Genomic DNA, 19,412 nt, shown 5'->3' with positions numbered 1-19,412 from the left:
CCCTGCCAGGGCTCCAGGAGAGCAGGCACATGTTGTGAGCGAGGCATCCCAGCCAGGGCTCCAGGAGAGCATTGGTGATTCTGCGCACGAGCCATCCCAGCCATGGCTCCAGGAGAGCAGGGACCTATTGTGAGCAAGGAGTCCCAGCCAGGGCTCCAGGAGAGCATTGGAGATTCTGTGCACGAGCCATCCCAGCCAGGGCTCCAGGAGAGCATGGACATGTTGTGAGCGAGGCTTCCCATCCAGGGCTCCTGTAGAGCATGGGAGATTCTGCAAGCGAGGTATCTCTGCTAGGGTTCCAGGAGAGCATGGACATGTTGTGGGTGAGGTGTCCCAGCCAGGGCTCCAGGAGAGCAAGGGAGATTCTGTGAGCAAAGCATCCCTGCCAGGGCTCCAGGAGAGAATGGACATGTTGTGAGCGAGGCATCCCAGCCAGGGCTCCAGGAGAGCATGGGAGATTCTGCGAGCGAGGCATCCCAGCCAGGGCTCCAGGAGAGCATACACATGATGTGAGTGAGGCATCCCAGTCAGGGCTCCTGGAGAGTATGGGAGATTCTGTAAGTGAGGTGCCCCAGCCAGGGCACCAGGAGAGCATTGGAGATTATGTGCATGAGCCATCCCAGCCAGGGCTCCAGGACAGCATGGACATATTGTGAGCGAGGTGTCCCATCCAGGGCTCAAGGAGAGCATGGGAGATTCTGTGAGCAAGGTATCTCTGCCAGGGCTCCAGGAGAGCATGGGAGATTCTTATAGCGAGGCGTCCCAGCCAGGTCTCCAGGAGAGCATGGACATATTGTGAGCGAGGCGTCCCAGCCAGGGCTCCAGGAGAGCAAGGGAGAATCTGCGAGCAAGGCATCCCAGCCAGTGCTCCAGGAGAGCATTGGAGATTCTGCACATGAGCCATCCCAGCCAGGGCTCCAGGAGAGCATGGACATATTGTGAGCGAGGTGTCCCATCCAGGGCTCCAGGAGAGCATGGGAGATTCTGTGAGCAAGGTATCTCTGCCAGGGCTCCAGGAGAGCATGGGAGATTCTGATAGCGAGGCGTCCCAGCCAGGGCTCCAGGAGAGCATGGACATATTGTGAGCGAGGCGTCCCAGCCAGGGCTCCAGGAGAGCATGGGAGATTCTGCGAGCGAGGCATCCCAGCCACATCTCCAGGAGAGCATTGGAGATTCTGCGAGCGAGCCATCCCAGCCAGGGCTCCAGGAGAGCATGGACATGTTGTGAGCAAGGCATCCCAGCCTGGGCTCCAGAAGAGCATTGGAGATTCTGCAAGCGAGGCGTCCCAGCCAGGGCTCCTGGAGAGCATGGGAGATTCTGCGAGCGCGGTATCTCAGCCTGGGCTCCTGGAGAGCATGGACATGTTGTGAGCGAGGCATCCCAGCCTGGGCTCCAGAAGAGCATTGGAGATTCTGCAAGCGAGGTGCCCCAGCCAGGGCTCCTGGAGAGCATGGGAGATTCTGTGAGCAAAGCATCCCTGCCAGGGATCCAGGAGAGCAGGCACATGTTGTGAGCGAGGCATCCCAGCCAGGGCTCCAGGAGAGCATGGGAGATTCTGCCGGCATCACGTCCCAGCCAGGGCTCCAGGAGAGCATGCACATGATGTGAGTGAGGCGTCCCAGACAGGGCTCCAGGAGAGCATGGGAGATTCTGCGAGTTAGGCGTCCCTGCCAGGGTTCCAAGAGAGCATGGATATGTTGTGAGCGAGGTGTACCAGCAAGGGCTCCAGGAGAGCATTGGAGATTCTGCGCGCAAGCCATCCCAGCCAGGGCTCCAGGAGAGCATGGACATGTTGTGAGTGAGGCATCCCATCCAGGGCTCCAGGAGAGCATTGGAGATTCTGTGAGTGAGCCATCCCAGCCAGGGCTCCAGGAGAGCATGGACATGTTGTGAGTGAGGCATCCCATCCAGGGCTCCAGGAGAGCATGGGAGATTCTGTGAGCAAGGAATCTCTGCCAGGGCTCCAGGAGAGCATGAGAGATTCTAAGAGCGAGGCGTCCCAGCCAGGGCTCCAGGAGAGCATGGACATATTGTGAGTGAGGCGTCCCAGCCAGGGCTCCAGGAGGGCTTGGGAGATTCTGCGAGCAATGCATCCCAGCCAGTGCTCCAGGAGAGCATGGACATGTTGTGAGCAAGGCATCCCATCCAGGGCTCCAGGAGAGCATGGGAGATTCTGTGAGTGAGGTATCTCTGCCAGGGCTCCAGGAGAGCATGGACATGTTGTTAGCGAGACATCCCAGCCAGGGCTCCAGGAGAGCATTGGAGATTCTGCGTGTGAGGTGTCCCAGCCAGGGCTCCAGGAGAGCATGGGAGATTCTGTGAGCAAAGCATCTCTCCCCGGGCTCCAGGAGAGCAGGCACATGTTGTGAGTGAGGCATCCCAGCCAGGGCTCCAGGAGAGCATGGGAGATTCTGCGGACGTCGCATCCAAGCCAGGGCTCCAGGAGATCATGCACATGATGTGAGTGAGGCATCCCAGCCAGGGCTCCAGGAGAGCATGGGCATATTGTGAGCGAGGCGTCCCAGCAAGGGCTCCAGGAGAGCAATGGAGATTCTCTGCACGAGCCATCCCAGCCATGGCTCCAGGAGAGCATTGGAGATTCTGCGCAAGAGCCATCCCAGCCAGGGCTCCAGGAGAGCATGGACATGTTGTGAGTGAGGCATCCTATCCAGGGCTCCAGGAGAGCATGGACATATTGTGAGCGAGGTGTCCCAGCAAGGGCTCCAGGAGAGCATTGGAGATTCTCCGCACGAGCCATCCCAGCCATGGCTCCAGGAGAGCATTGGAGATTCTGCGCAAGAGCCATCCCAGCCAGGGCTCCAGGAGAGCATGGACATGTTGTGAGTGAGGCATCCTATCCAGGGCTCCAGGAGAGCATGGGAGATTCTGTGAGCAAGGTATCTCTGCCAGGGCTCAAGGAGAGCATGGGAGATTCTGAGAGCGAGGTGTCCCAGCCAGGGCTCCAGGAGAGCATGGACATATTGTGAGCGAGGTGTCCCAGCCAGGCCTCCTGGAGAGCATGGGAGATTCTGCGAGTTAGCCATCCCTGCAAGGGCTCCAAGAGAGCATGGATATGTTGTGAGCGAGGTGTCCCAGCCAGGGCTCCAGGAGAGCATGGACATATTGTGAGCGAGGTCTCCCAGCAAGGGCTCCAGGAGAGCATTGGAGATTCTCCGCACGAGCCATCCCAGCCATGGCTCCAGGAGAGCATTGGAGATTCTGCGCAAGAGCCATCCCAGCCAGGGCTCCAGGAGAGCATGGACATGTTGTGAGTGAGGCATCCTATCCAGGGCTCCAGGAGAGCATGGGAGATTCTGTGAGCAATGTATCTCTGCCAGGGCTCCAGGAGAGCAAGGGAGAATCTGCGAGCAAGGCGTCCCAGCCAGTGCTCCAGGAGAGCATTGGAGATTCTGCACATGAGCCATCCCAGCCAGGGCTCCAGGAGAGCATGGACATATTGTGAGCGAGGTGTCCCATCCAGGGCTCCAGGAGAGCATGGGAGATTCTGTGAGCAAGGTATCTCTGCCAGGGCTCCAGGAGAGCATGGGAGATTCTGATAGTGAGGCGTCCCAGCCAGGGCTCCAGGAGAGCATGGACATATTGTGAGCGAGGCGTCCCAGCCAGGGCTCCAGGAGAGCATGGGAGATTCTGCGAGCGAGGCATCCCAGCCACATCTCCAGGAGAGCATTGGAGATTCTGCGAGCGAGCCATCCCAGCCAGGGCTCCAGGAGAGCATGGACATGTTGTGAGCAAGGCATCCCAGCCTGGGCTCCAGAAGAGCATTGGAGATTCTGCAAGCGAGGCGTCCCAGCCAGGGCTCCTGGAGAGCATGGGAGATTCTGCGAGCGCGGTATCTCTGCCTGGGCTCCTGGAGAGCATGGACATGTTGTGAGCGAGGCATCCCAGCCTGGGCTCCAGAAGAGCATTGGAGATTCTGCAAGCAAGGTGCCCCAGCCAGGGCTCCTGGAGAGCATGGGAGATTCTGTGAGCAAAGCATCCCTGCCAGGGATCCAGGAGAGCAGGCACATGTTGTGAGCGAGGCATCCCAGCCAGGGCTCCAGGAGAGCATGGGAGATTCTGCGGACGTCGCATCCAAGCCAGGGCTCCAGGAGAGCATGCACATGATGTGAGTGAGGCTTCCCAGCCAGGGCTCCAGGAGAGCATGGGTATATTGTGAGTGAGGCATCCCAGCAAGGGCTCCAGGAGAGCATTGGAGAATCTGCGCGCAAGCCATCCCAGCCAGGGCTCCAGGAGAGCATGGACATGTTCTGAGTGAGGCATCCCATCCAGGGCTCCAGGAGAGCATTGGAGATTCTGAGAGCGAGGCATCCCAGCCAGGGCTCCAGGAGAGCATGGACATATTGTGAGCGAGGCGTCCCAGCCAGGGCTCCAGGAGAGCATGGACATGTTGTGAGTGAGGCATCCCATCCAGGGCTCCAGGAGAGCATGGGAGATTCTGCGAGCAAGGAATCTCTGCCAGGGCTCCAGGAGAGCATGAGAGATTCTGAGAGCGAGGCGTCCCAGCCAGGGCTCCAGGAGAGCATGGACATATTGTGAGCGAGGCGTCCCAGCCAGGGCTCCAGGATGGCATGGGAGATTCTGCGAGCAAGGCATCCCAGCCAGTGCTCCAGGAGAGCATGGACATGTTGTGAGCAAGGCATCCCATCCAGGGCTCAAGGAGAGCATGGGAGATTCTGCGAGTGAGGAATCTCTGCCAGGGCTCCAGGAGAGCATGGACATGTTGTTAGCAAGGCATCCCAGCCAGGGCTCCAGGAGAGCATTGGAGATTCTGCGTGTGAGGTGTCCCAGCCAGGGCTCCAGGAGAGCATGGGAGATTCTGTGAGCAAAGCATCCCTGCCAGGGCTCCAGGAGAGCAGGAACATGTTGTGAGTGAGGCATCCCAGCCAGGGCTCCAGGAGAGCATGGGAGATTCTGCGGACGTCGCATCCAAGCCAGGGCTCCAGGAGAGCATGCACATGATGTGAGTGAGGCTTCCCAGCCAGGGCTCCAGGAGAGCATGGGTATATTGTGAGTGAGGCGTCCCAGCCAGGGCTCCTGGAGAGCATGGGAGATTCTGCGAGTTAGACATCCCTGCCAGGGCTCCAAGAGAGCATGGATATGTTGTGAGCGAGGTGTCCCAGCCAGGGCTCCAGGAGAGCATGGACATATTGTGAGCGAGGTGTCCCAGCAAGGGCTCCAGGAGAGCATTGGAGATTCTCCGCACGAGCCATCCCAGCCATGGCTCCAGGAGAGCATTGGAGATTCTGCGCAAGAGCCATCCCAGCCAGGGCTCCAGGAGAGCATGGACATGTTGTGAGTGAGGCATCCCATCCAGGGCTCCAGGAGAGCATGGGAGATTCTGTGAGCAAGGAATCTCTGCCAGGGCTCCAGGAGAGCATTGGAGATTCAGCGCGCAAGCCATCCCAGCCAGGGCTCCAGGAGAGCATGGACATGTTGTGAGTGAGGCATCCCAGACAGGGCTCCAGGAGAGCATGGGAGATTCTGTGAGCAAGGCGTATCTGCCAGGATTCCAGGAGAGCATTAACATGTTGTGAGCGAGGCATCCCAGCCAGGGCTCCAGGAGAGCATGGGAGATTCTGCGAGCGAGGTATCTCTGCCTGGGCTCCTGGAGAGCATGGACATGTTCTGAGCGAGGCATCCCAGCCTGGGCTCCAGAAGAGCATTGGAGATTCTGCAAGCGAGGTGCCCCAGCCAGGGCTCCTGGAGAGCATGGGAGATTCTGTGAGCAAAGCATCCCTGCCAGGGCTCCAGGAGAGCAGGCACATGTTGTGAGCGAGGCATCCCAGCCAGGGCTCCAGGAGAGCATTGGTGATTCTGCGCACGAGCCATCCCAGCCATGGCTCCAGGAGAGCAGGGACCTATTGTGAGCAAGGAGTCCCAGCCAGGGCTCCAGGAGAGCATTGGAGATTCTGTGCACGAGCCATCCCAGCCAGGGCTCCAGGAGAGCATGGACATGTTGTGAGCGAGGCTTCCCATCCAGGGCTCCTGTAGAGCATGGGAGATTCTGCAAGCGAGGTATCTCTGCTAGGGTTCCAGGAGAGCATGGACATGTTGTGGGTGAGGTGTCCCAGCCAGGGCTCCAGGAGAGCAAGGGAGATTCTGTGAGCAAAGCATCCCTGCCAGGGCTCCAGGAGAGAATGGACATGTTGTGAGCGAGGCATCCCAGCCAGGGCTCCAGGAGAGCATGGGAGATTCTGCGAGCGAGGCATCCCAGCCAGGGCTCCAGGAGAGCATACACATGATGTGAGTGAGGCATCCCAGTCAGGGCTCCTGGAGAGTATGGGAGATTCTGTAAGTGAGGTGCCCCAGCCAGGGCACCAGGAGAGCATTGGAGATTATGTGCATGAGCCATCCCAGCCAGGGCTCCAGGACAGCATGGACATATTGTGAGCGAGGTGTCCCATCCAGGGCTCAAGGAGAGCATGGGAGATTCTGTGAGCAAGGTATCTCTGCCAGGGCTCCAGGAGAGCATGGGAGATTCTTATAGCGAGGCGTCCCAGCCAGGTCTCCAGGAGAGCATGGACATATTGTGAGCGAGGCGTCCCAGCCAGGGCTCCAGGAGAGCAAGGGAGAATCTGCGAGCAAGGCGTCCCAGCCAGTGCTCCAGGAGAGCATTGGAGATTCTGCACATGAGCCATCCCAGCCAGGGCTCCAGGAGAGCATGGACATATTGTGAGCGAGGTGTCCCATCCAGGGCTCCAGGAGAGCATGGGAGATTCTGTGAGCAAGGTATCTCTGCCAGGGCTCCAGGAGAGCATGGGAGATTCTGATAGCGAGGCGTCCCAGCCAGGGCTCCAGGAGAGCATGGACATATTGTGAGCGAGGCGTCCCAGCCAGGGCTCCAGGAGAGCATGGGAGATTCTGCGAGCAAGGCATCCCAGCCACATCTCCAGGAGAGCATTGGAGATTCTGCGAGCGAGCCATCCCAGCCAGGGCTCCAGGAGAGCATGGACATGTTGTGAGCAAGGCATCCCAGCCTGGGCTCCAGAAGAGCATTGGAGATTCTGCAAGCGAGGCGTCCCAGCCAGGGCTCCTGGAGAGCATGGGAGATTCTGCGAGCGCGGTATCTCAGCCTGGGCTCCTGGAGAGCATGGACATGTTGTGAGCGAGGCATCCCAGCCTGGGCTCCAGAAGAGCATTGGAGATTCTGCAAGCGAGGTGCCCCAGCCAGGGCTCCTGGAGAGCATGGGAGATTCTGTGAGCAAAGCATCCCTGCCAGGGATCCAGGAGAGCAGGCACATGTTGTGAGCGAGGCATCCCAGCCAGGGCTCCAGGAGAGCATGGGAGATTCTGCCGGCATCACGTCCCAGCCAGGGCTCCAGGAGAGCATGCACATGATGTGAGTGAGGCGTCCCAGCCAGGGCTCCAGGAGAGCATGGGAGATTCTGCGAGTTAGGCGTCCCTGCCAGGGTTCCAAGAGAGCATGGATATGTTGTGAGCGAGGTGTACCAGCAAGGGCTCCAGGAGAGCATTGGAGATTCTGCGCGCAAGCCATCCCAGCCAGGGCTCCAGGAGAGCATGGACATGTTGTGAGTGAGGCATCCCATCCAGGGCTCCAGGAGAGCATTGGAGATTCTGTGAGTGAGCCATCCCAGCCAGGGCTCCAGGAGAGCATGGACATGTTGTGAGTGAGGCATCCCATCCAGGGCTCCAGGAGAGCATGGGAGATTCTGTGAGCAAGGAATCTCTGCCAGGGCTCCAGGAGAGCATGAGAGATTCTAAGAGCGAGGCGTCCCAGCCAGGGCTCCAGGAGAGCATGGACATATTGTGAGTGAGGCGTCCCAGCCAGGGCTCCAGGAGGGCTTGGGAGATTCTGCGAGCAATGCATCCCAGCCAGTGCTCCAGGAGAGCATGGACATGTTGTGAGCAAGGCATCCCATCCAGGGCTCCAGGAGAGCATGGGAGATTCTGTGAGTGAGGTATCTCTGCCAGGGCTCCAGGAGAGCATGGACATGTTGTTAGCGAGACATCCCAGCCAGGGCTCCAGGAGAGCATTGGAGATTCTGCGTGTGAGGTGTCCCAGCCAGGGCTCCAGGAGAGCATGGGAGATTCTGTGAGCAAAGCATCTCTCCCCGGGCTCCAGGAGAGCAGGCACATGTTGTGAGTGAGGCATCCCAGCCAGGGCTCCAGGAGAGCATAGGAGATTCTGCGGACGTCGCATCCAAGCCAGGGCTCCAGGAGATCATGCACATGATGTGAGTGAGGCATCCCAGCCAGGGCTCCAGGAGAGCATGGGCATATTGTGAGCGAGGCGTCCCAGCAAGGGCTCCAGGAGAGCAATGGAGATTCTCTGCACGAGCCATCCCAGCCATGGCTCCAGGAGAGCATTGGAGATTCTGCGCAAGAGCCATCCCAGCCAGGGCTCCAGGAGAGCATGGACATGTTGTGAGTGAGGCATCCTATCCAGGGCTCCAGGAGAGCATGGACATATTGTGAGCGAGGTGTCCCAGCAAGGGCTCCAGGAGAGCATTGGAGATTCTCCGCACGAGCCATCCCAGCCATGGCTCCAGGAGAGCATTGGAGATTCTGCGCAAGAGCCATCCCAGCCAGGGCTCCAGGAGAGCATGGACATGTTGTGAGTGAGGCATCCTATCCAGGGCTCCAGGAGAGCATGGGAGATTCTGTGAGCAAGGTATCTCTGCCAGGGCTCAAGGAGAGCATGGGAGATTCTGAGAGCGAGGTGTCCCAGCCAGGGCTCCAGGAGAGCATGGACATATTGTGAGCGAGGTGTCCCAGCCAGGCCTCCTGGAGAGCATGGGAGATTCTGCGAGTTAGCCATCCCTGCAAGGGCTCCAAGAGAGCATGGATATGTTGTGAGCGAGGTGTCCCAGCCAGGGCTCCAGGAGAGCATGGACATATTGTGAGCGAGGTCTCCCAGCAAGGGCTCCAGGAGAGCATTGGAGATTCTCCGCACGAGCCATCCCAGCCATGGCTCCAGGAGAGCATTGGAGATTCTGCGCAAGAGCCATCCCAGCCAGGGCTCCAGGAGAGCATGGACATGTTGTGAGTGAGGCATCCTATCCAGGGCTCCAGGAGAGCATGGGAGATTCTGTGAGCAATGTATCTCTGCCAGGGCTCCAGGAGAGCAAGGGAGAATCTGCGAGCAAGGCGTCCCAGCCAGTGCTCCAGGAGAGCATTGGAGATTCTGCACATGAGCCATCCCAGCCAGGGCTCCAGGAGAGCATGGACATATTGTGAGCGAGGTGTCCCATCCAGGGCTCCAGGAGAGCATGGGAGATTCTGTGAGCAAGGTATCTCTGCCAGGGCTCCAGGAGAGCATGGGAGATTCTGATAGTGAGGCGTCCCAGCCAGGGCTCCAGGAGAGCATGGACATATTGTGAGCGAGGCGTCCCAGCCAGGGCTCCAGGAGAGCATGGGAGATTCTGCGAGCGAGGCATCCCAGCCACATCTCCAGGAGAGCATTGGAGATTCTGCGAGCGAGCCATCCCAGCCAGGGCTCCAGGAGAGCATGGACATGTTGTGAGCAAGGCATCCCAGCCTGGGCTCCAGAAGAGCATTGGAGATTCTGCAAGCGAGGCGTCCCAGCCAGGGCTCCTGGAGAGCATGGGAGATTCTGCGAGCGCGGTATCTCTGCCTGGGCTCCTGGAGAGCATGGACATGTTGTGAGCGAGGCATCCCAGCCTGGGCTCCAGAAGAGCATTGGAGATTCTGCAAGCGAGGTGCCCCAGCCAGGGCTCCTGGAGAGCATGGGAGATTCTGTGAGCAAAGCATCCCTGCCAGGGATCCAGGAGAGCAGGCACATGTTGTGAGCGAGGCATCCCAGCCAGGGCTCCAGGAGAGCATGGGAGATTCTGCCGGCATCACGTCCCAGCCAGGGCTCCAGGAGAGCATGCACATGATGTGAGTGAGGCGTCCCAGCCAGGGCTCCAGGAGAGCATGGGAGATTCTGCGAGTTAGGCGTCCCTGCCAGGGTTCCAAGAGAGCATGGATATGTTGTGAGCGAGGTGTCCCAGCAAGGGCTCCAGGAGAGCATTGGAGATTCTGCGCGCAAGCCATCCCAGCCAGGGCTCCAGGAGAGCATGGACATGTTGTGAGTGAGGCATCCCATCCAGGGCTCCAGGAGAGCATTGGAGATTCTGTGAGTGAGCCATCCCAGCCAGGGCTCCAGGAGAGCATGGACATGTTGTGAGTGAGGCATCCCATCCAGGGCTCCAGGAGAGCATGGGAGATTCTGTGAGCAAGGAATCTCTGCCAGGGCTCCAGGAGAGCATGAGAGATTCTAAGAGCGAGGCGTCCCAGCCAGGGCTCCAGGAGAGCATGGACATATTGTGAGTGAGGCGTCCCAGCCAGGGCTCCAGGAGGGCTTGGGAGATTCTGCGAGCAATGCATCCCAGCCAGTGCTCCAGGAGAGCATGGACATGTTGTGAGCAAGGCATCCCATCCAGGGCTCAAGGAGAGCATGGGAGATTCTGTGAGTGAGGTATCTCTGCCAGGGCTCCAGGAGAGCATGGACATGTTGTTAGCGAGACATCCCAGCCAGGGCTCCAGGAGAGCATTGGAGATTCTGGGTGTGAGGTGTCCCAGCCAGGGCTCCAGGAGAGCATGGGAGATTCTGTGAGCAAAGCATCTCTCCCCGGGCTCCAGGAGAGCAGGCACATGTTGTGAGTGAGGCATCCCAGCCAGGGCTCCAGGAGAGCATGGGAGATTCTGCGGACGTCGCATCCAAGCCAGGGCTCCAGGAGAGCATGGGCATATTGTGAGCGAGGCGTCCCAGCAAGGGCTCCAGGAGAGCAATGGAGATTCTCTGCACGAGCCATCCCAGCCATGGCTCCAGGAGAGCATTGGAGATTCTGCGCAAGAGCCATCCCAGCCAGGGCTCCAGGAGAGCATGGACATGTTGTGAGTGAGGCATCCTATCCAGGGCTCCAGGAGAGCATGGACATATTGTGAGCGAGGTGTCCCAGCAAGGGCTCCAGGAGAGCATTGGAGATTCTCCGCACGAGCCATCCCAGCCATGGCTCCAGGACAGCATTGGAGATTCTGCGCAAGAGCCATCCCAGCCAGGGCTCCAGGAGAGCATGGACATGTTGTGAGTGAGGCATCCTATCCAGGGCTCCAGGAGAGCATGGGAGATTCTGTGAGCAAGGTATCTCTGCCAGGGCTCAAGGAGAGCATGGGAGATTCTGAGAGCGAGGTGTCCCAGCCAGGGCTCCAGGAGAGCATGGACATATTGTGAGCGAGGTGTCCCAGCCAGGCCTCCTGGAGAGCATGGGAGATTCTGCGAGTTAGCCATCCCTGCAAGGGCTCCAAGAGAGCATGGATATGTTGTGAGCGAGGCATCCCAGCCAGGGCTCCAGGAGAGCATGGAAGATTCTGCGAGCGAGGTGTCCCTGGCAGGGCTCCAGGATAGCATGGGAGATTCTGTGAGCAAGGTATCTCTGCCAGGGCTCCAGGAGAGCATGGGAGATTCTGTGAGCAAGGCATGAGGTGAGCGAGGCATCCCAGCCAGGGCTCCAGGAGAGTATGGACATATTGTGAGTGAGGTGTCCCAGCCAGGGCACCAGGAGATCATGGGAGATTCTGCGAGCGAGGCATCCCAGCCAGGGCTCCAGGAGAGCATGCACATAATGTGAGTGAGGCGTCCCAATCAAGGCTCCAGGAGAGCATTGGAGATTCTGCATATGAGCCATCCCAGCCAGGGCTGCAGGAGAGCATTGGAGATTGTGCGCACGAGCCATCCCAGCCAGGGCTCCAGGAGAGCATTGGAGTTTCTGCGCATGAGCCATCCCAGCCAGGGCTCCAGGAGAGCATGGACATGTTGTGAATGAGGCATCCCATCCAGGGCTCCAGGAGAGCATGGGAGATTTTGTGAGCAAGGTATCTCTGCCAGGGCTCAAGGAGAGCATGGGAGATTCTGAGAGCGAGGTGTCCCAGCCAGGGCTCCAGGAGAGCATGGACATATTGTGAGCGAGGTGTCCCAGCCAGGCCTCCTGGAGAGCATGGGAGATTCTGCGAGTTAGCCATCCCTGCAAGGGCTCCAAGAGAGCATGGATATGTTGTGAGCGAGGTGTCCCAGCCAGGGCTCCAGGAGAGCATGGACATATTGTGAGCGAGGTCTCCCAGCAAGGGCTCCAGGAGAGCATTGGAGATTCTCCGCACGAGCCATCCCAGCCATGGCTCCAGGAGAGCATTGGAGATTCTGCGCAAGAGCCATCCCAGCCAGGGCTCCAGGAGAGCATGGACATGTTGTGAGTGAGGCATCCTATCCAGGGCTCCAGGAGAGCATGGGAGATTCTGTGAGCAATGTATCTCTGCCAGGGCTCCAGGAGAGCAAGGGAGAATCTGCGAGCAAGGCGTCCCAGCCAGTGCTCCAGGAGAGCATTGGAGATTCTGCACATGAGCCATCCCAGCCAGGGCTCCAGGAGAGCATGGACATATTGTGAGCGAGGTGTCCCATCCAGGGCTCCAGGAGAGCATGGGAGATTCTGTGAGCAAGGTATCTCTGCCAGGGCTCCAGGAGAGCATGGGAGATTCTGATAGTGAGGCGTCCCAGCCAGGGCTCCAGGAGAGCATGGACATATTGTGAGCGAGGCGTCCCAGCCAGGGCTCCAGGAGAGCATGGGAGATTCTGCGAGCGAGGCATCCCAGCCACATCTCCAGGAGAGCATTGGAGATTCTGCGAGCGAGCCATCCCAGCCAGGGCTCCAGGAGAGCATGGACATGTTGTGAGCAAGGCATCCCAGCCTGGGCTCCAGAAGAGCATTGGAGATTCTGCAAGCGAGGCGTCCCAGCCAGGGCTCCTGGAGAGCATGGGAGATTCTGCGAGCGCGGTATCTCTGCCTGGGCTCCTGGAGAGCATGGACATGTTGTGAGCGAGGCATCCCAGCCTGGGCTCCAGAAGAGCATTGGAGATTCTGCAAGCGAGGTGCCCCAGCCAGGGCTCCTGGAGAGCATGGGAGATTCTGTGAGCAAAGCATCCCTGCCAGGGATCCAGGAGAGCAGGCACATGTTGTGAGCGAGGCATCCCAGCCAGGGCTCCAGGAGAGCATGGGAGATTCTGCGGACGTCGCATCCAAGCCAGGGCTCCAGGAGAGCATGCACATGATGTGAGTGAGGCTTCCCAGCCAGGGCTCCAGGAGAGCATGGGTATATTGTGAGTGAGGCATCCCAGCAAGGGCTCCAGGAGAGCATTGGAGATTCTGCGCGCAAGCCATCCCAGCCAGGGCTCCAGGAGAGCATGGACATGTTCTGAGTGAGGCATCCCATCCAGGGCTCCAGGAGAGCATTGGAGATTCTGAGAGCGAGGCATCCCAGCCAGGGCTCCAGGAGAGCATGGACATATTGTGAGCGAGGCGTCCCAGCCAGGGCTCCAGGAGAGCATGGACATGTTGTGAGTGAGGCATCCCATCCAGGGCTCCAGGAGAGCATGGGAGATTCTGCGAGCAAGGAATCTCTGCCAGGGCTCCAGGAGAGCATGAGAGATTCTGAGAGCGAGGCGTCCCAGCCAGGGCTCCAGGAGAGCATGGACATATTGTGAGCGAGGCGTCCCAGCCAGGGCTCCAGGATGGCATGGGAGATTCTGCGAGCAAGGCATCCCAGCCAGTGCTCCAGGAGAGCATGGACATGTTGTGAGCAAGGCATCCCATCCAGGGCTCAAGGAGAGCATGGGAGATTCTGCGAGTGAGGAATCTCTGCCAGGGCTCCAGGAGAGCATGGACATGTTGTTAGCAAGGCATCCCAGCCAGGGCTCCAGGAGAGCATTGGAGATTCTGCGTGTGAGGTGTCCCAGCCAGGGCTCCAGGAGAGCATGGGAGATTCTGTGAGCAAAGCATCCCTGCCAGGGCTCCAGGAGAGCAGGAACATGTTGTGAGTGAGGCATCCCAGCCAGGGCTCCAGGAGAGCATGGGAGATTCTGCGGACGTCGCATCCAAGCCAGGGCTCCAGGAGAGCATGCACATGATGTGAGTGAGGCTTCCCAGCCAGGGCTCCAGGAGAGCATGGGTATATTGTGAGTGAGGCGTCCCAGCCAGGGCTCCTGGAGAGCATGGGAGATTCTGCGAGTTAGACATCCCTGCCAGGGCTCCAAGAGAGCATGGATATGTTGTGAGCGAGGTGTCCCAGCCAGGGCTCCAGGAGAGCATGGACATATTGTGAGCGAGGTGTCCCAGCAAGGGCTCCAGGAGAGCATTGGAGATTCTCCGCACGAGCCATCCCAGCCATGGCTCCAGGAGAGCATTGGAGATTCAGCGCGCAAGCCATCCCAGCCAGGGCTCCAGGAGAGCATGGACATGTTGTGAGTGAGGCATCCCAGACAGGGCTCCAGGAGAGCATGGGAGATTCTGTGAGCAAGGCGTATCTGCCAGGATTCCAGGAGAGCATTAACATGTTGTGAGCGAGGCATCCCAGCCAGGGCTCCAGGAGAGCATGGGAGATTCTGCGAGCGAGGTATCTCTGCCTGGGCTCCTGGAGAGCATGGACATGTTGTGAGCGAGGCATCCCAGCCTGGGCTCCAGAAGAGCATTGGAGATTCTGCAAGCGAGGTGCCCCAGCCAGGGCTCCTGGAGAGCATGGGAGATTCTGTGAGCAAAGCATCCCTGCCAGGGCTCCAGGAGAGCAGGCACATGTTGTGAGCGAGGCATCCCAGCCAGGGCTCCAGGAGAGCATTGGTGATTCTGCGCACGAGCCATCCCAGCCATGGCTCCAGGAGAGCAGGGACCTATTGTGAGCAAGGAGTCCCAGCCAGGGCTCCAGGAGAGCATTGGAGATTCTGTGCACGAGCCATCCCAGCCAGGGCTCCAGGAGAGCATGGACATGTTGTGAGCGAGGCTTCCCATCCAGGGCTCCTGTAGAGCATGGGAGATTCTGCAAGCGAGGTATCTCTGCTAGGGTTCCAGGAGAGCATGGACATGTTGTGGGTGAGGTGTCCCAGCCAGGGCTCCAGGAGAGCAAGGGAGATTCTGTGAGCAAAGCATCCCTGCCAGGGCTCCAGGAGAGAATGGACATGTTGTGAGCGAGGCATCCCAGCCAGGGCTCCAGGAGAGCATGGGAGATTCTGCGAGCGAGGCATCCCAGCCAGGGCTCCAGGAGAGCATACACATGATGTGAGTGAGGCATCCCAGTCAGGGCTCCTGGAGAGTATGGGAGATTCTGTAAGTGAGGTGCCCCAGCCAGGGCACCAGGAGAGCATTGGAGATTATGTGCATGAGCCATCCCAGCCAGGGCTCCAGGACAGCATGGACATATTGTGAGCGAGGTGTCCCATCCAGGGCTCAAGGAGAGCATGGGAGATTCTGTGAGCAAGGTATCTCTGCCAGGGCTCCAGGAGAGCATGGGAGATTCTTATAGCGAGGCGTCCCAGCCAGGTCTCCAGGAGAGCATGGACATATTGTGAGCGAGGCGTCCCAGCCAGGGCTCCAGGAGAGCAAGGGAGAATCTGCGAGCAAGGCGTCCCAGCCAGTGCTCCAGGAGAGCATTGGAGATTCTGCACATGAGCCATCCCAGCCAGGGCTCCAGGAGAGCATGGACATATTGTGAGCGAGGTGTCCCATCCAGGGCTCCAGGAGAGCATGGGAGATTCTGTGAGCAAGGTATCTCTGCCAGGGCTCCAGGAGAGCATGGGAGATTCTGATAGCGAGGCGTCCCAGCCAGGGCTCCAGGAGAGCATGGACATATTGTGAGCGAGGCGTCCCAGCCAGGGCTCCAGGAGAGCATGGGAGATTCTGCGAGCGAGGCATCCCAGCCACATCTCCAGGAGAGCATTGGAGATTCTGCGAGCGAGCCATCCCAGCCAGGGCTCCAGGAGAGCATGGACATGTTGTGAGCAAGGCATCCCAGCCTGGGCTCCAGAAGAACATTGGAGATTCTGCAAGCGAGGCGTCCCAGCCAGGGCTCCTGGAGAGCATGGGAGATTCTGCGAGCGCGGTATCTCAGCCTGGGCTCCTGGAGAGCATGGACATGTTGTGAGCGAGGCATCCCAGCCTGGGCTCCAGAAGAGCATTGGAGATTCTGCAAGCGAGGTGCCCCAGCCAGGGCTCCTGGAGAGCATGGGAGATTCTGTGAGCAAAGCATCCCTGCCAGGGATCCAGGAGAGCAGGCACATGTTGTGAGCGAGGCATCCCAGCCAGGGCTCCAGGAGAGCATGGGAGATTCTGCCGGCATCACGTCCCAGCCAGGGCTCCAGGAGAGCATGCACATGATGTGAGTGAGGCGTCCCAGCCAGGGCTCCAGGAGAGCATGGGAGATTCTGCGAGTTAGGCGTCCCTGCCAGGGTTCCAAGAGAGCATGGATATGTTGTGAGCGAGGTGTACCAGCAAGGGCTCCAGGAGAGCATTGGAGATTCTGCGCGCAAGCCATCCCAGCCAGGGCTCCAGGAGAGCATGGACATGTTGTGAGTGAGGCATCCCATCCAGGGCTCCAGGAGAGCATTGGAGATTCTGTGAGTGAGCCATCCCAGCCAGGGCTCCAGGAGAGCATGGACATGTTGTGAGTGAGGCATCCCATCCAGGGCTCCAGGAGAGCATGGGAGATTCTGTGAGCAAGGAATCTCTGCCAGGGCTCCAGGAGAGCATGAGAGATTCTAAGAGCGAGGCGTCCCAGCCAGGGCTCCAGGAGAGCATGGACATATTGTGAGTGAGGCGTCCCAGCCAGGGCTCCAGGAGGGCTTGGGAGATTCTGCGAGCAATGCATCCCAGCCAGTGCTCCAGGAGAGCATGGACATGTTGTGAGCAAGGCATCCCATCCAGGGCTCCAGGAGAGCATGGGAGATTCTGTGAGTGAGGTATCTCTGCCAGGGCTCCAGGAGAGCATGGACATGTTGTTAGCGAGACATCCCAGCCAGGGCTCCAGGAGAGCATTGGAGATTCTGCGTGTGAGGTGTCCCAGCCAGGGCTCCAGGAGAGCATGGGAGATTCTGTGAGCAAAGCATCTCTCCCCGGGCTCCAGGAGAGCAGGCACATGTTGTGAGTGAGGCATCCCAGCCAGGGCTCCAGGAGAGCATAGGAGATTCTGCGGACGTCGCATCCAAGCCAGGGCTCCAGGAGATCATGCACATGATGTGAGTGAGGCATCCCAGCCAGGGCTCCAGGAGAGCATGGGCATATTGTGAGCGAGGCGTCCCAGCAAGGGCTCCAGGAGAGCAATGGAGATTCTCTGCACGAGCCATCCCAGCCATGGCTCCAGGAGAGCATTGGAGATTCTGCGCAAGAGCCATCCCAGCCAGGGCTCCAGGAGAGCATGGACATGTTGTGAGTGAGGCATCCTATCCAGGGCTCCAGGAGAGCATGGACATATTGTGAGCGAGGTGTCCCAGCAAGGGCTCCAGGAGAGCATTGGAGATTCTCCGCACGAGCCATCCCAGCCATGGCTCCAGGAGAGCATTGGAGATTCTGCGCAAGAGCCATCCCAGCCAGGGCTCCAGGAGAGCATGGACATGTTGTGAGTGAGGCATCCTATCCAGGGCTCCAGGAGAGCATGGGAGATTCTGTGAGCAAGGTATCTCTGCCAGGGCTCAAGGAGAGCATGGGAGATTCTGAGAGCGAGGTGTCCCAGCCAGGGCTCCAGGAGAGCATGGACATATTGTGAGCGAGGTGTCCCAGCCAGGCCTCCTGGAGAGCATGGGAGATTCTGCGAGTTAGCCATCCCTGCAAGGGCTCCAAGAGAGCATGGATATGTTGTGAGCGAGGTGTCCCAGCCAGGGCTCCAGGAGAGCATGGACATATTGTGAGCGAGGTCTCCCAGCAAGGGCTCCAGGAGAGCATTGGAGATTCTCCGCACGAGCCATCCCAGCCATGGCTCCAGGAGAGCATTGGAGATTCTGCGCAAGAGCCATCCCAGCCAGGGCTCCAGGAGAGCATGGACATGTTGTGAGTGAGGCATCCTATCCAGGGCTCCAGGAGAGCATGGGAGATTCTGTGAGCAATGTATCTCTGCCAGGGCTCCAGGAGAGCAAGGGAGAATCTGCGAGCAAGGCGTCCCAGCCAGTGCTCCAGGAGAGCATTGGAGATTCTGCACATGAGCCATCCCAGCCAGGGCTCCAGGAGAGCATGGACATATTGTGAGCGAGGTGTCCCATCCAGGGCTCCAGGAGAGCATGGGAGATTCTGTGAGCAAGGTATCTCTGCCAGGGCTCCAGGAGAGCATGGGAGATTCTGATAGTGAGGCGTCCCAGCCAGGGCTCCAGGAGAGCATGGACATATTGTGAGCGAGGCGTCCCAGCCAGGGCTCCAGGAGAGCATGGGAGATTCTGCGAGCGAGGCATCCCAGCCACATCTCCAGGAGAGCATTGGAGATTCTGCGAGCGAGCCATCCCAGCCAGGGCTCCAGGAGAGCATGGACATGTTGTGAGCAAGGCATCCCAGCCTGGGCTCCAGAAGAGCATTGGAGATTCTGCAAGCGAGGCGTCCCAGCCAGGGCTCCTGGAGAGCATGGGAGATTCTGCGAGCGCGGTATCTCTGCCTGGGCTCCTGGAGAGCATGGACATGTTGTGAGCGAGGCATCCCAGCCTGGGCTCCAGAAGAGCATTGGAGATTCTGCAAGCGAGGTGCCCCAGCCAGGGCTCCTGGAGAGCATGGGAGATTCTGTGAGCAAAGCATCCCTGCCAGGGATCCAGGAGAGCAGGCACATGTTGTGAGCGAGGCATCCCAGCCAGGGCTCCAGGAGAGCATGGGAGATTCTGCCGGCATCACGTCCCAGCCAGGGCTCCAGGAGAGCATGCACATGATGTGAGTGAGGCGTCCCAGCCAGGGCTCCAGGAGAGCATGGGAGATTCTGCGAGTTAGGCGTCCCTGCCAGGGTTCCAAGAGAGCATGGATATGTTGTGAGCGAGGTGTCCCAGCAAGGGCTCCAGGAGAGCATTGGAGATTCTGCGCGCAAGCCATCCCAGCCAGGGCTCCAGGAGAGCATGGACATGTTGTGAGTGAGGCATCCCATCCAGGGCTCCAGGAGAGCATTGGAGATTCTGTGAGTGAGCCATCCCAGCCAGGGCTCCAGGAGAGCATGGACATGTTGTGAGTGAGGCATCCCATCCAGGGCTCCAGGAGAGCATGGGAGATTCTGTGAGCAAGGAATCTCTGCCAGGGCTCCAGGAGAGCATGAGAGATTCTAAGAGCGAGGCGTCCCAGCCAGGGCTCCAGGAGAGCATGGACATATTGTGAGTGAGGCGTCCCAGCCAGGGCTCCAGGAGGGCTTGGGAGATTCTGCGAGCAATGCATCCCAGCCAGTGCTCCAGGAGAGCATGGACATGTTGTGAGCAAGGCATCCCATCCAGGGCTCCAGGAGAGCATGGGAGATTCTGTGAGTGAGGTATCTCTGCCAGGGCTCCAGGAGAGCATGGACATGTTGTTAGCGAGACATCCCAGCCAGGGCTCCAGGAGAGCATTGGAGATTCTGCGTGTGAGGTGTCCCAGCCAGGGCTCCAGGAGAGCATGGGAGA

This window comes from Taudactylus pleione, unplaced genomic scaffold (assembly GCF_031769625.1).
Source record: "Taudactylus pleione unplaced genomic scaffold, aTauple2 ptg000217l, whole genome shotgun sequence".
Classification (NCBI taxonomy): domain Eukaryota; kingdom Metazoa; phylum Chordata; class Amphibia; order Anura; family Myobatrachidae; genus Taudactylus; species Taudactylus pleione.
This window is presented reverse-complemented; position numbering follows the sequence as displayed.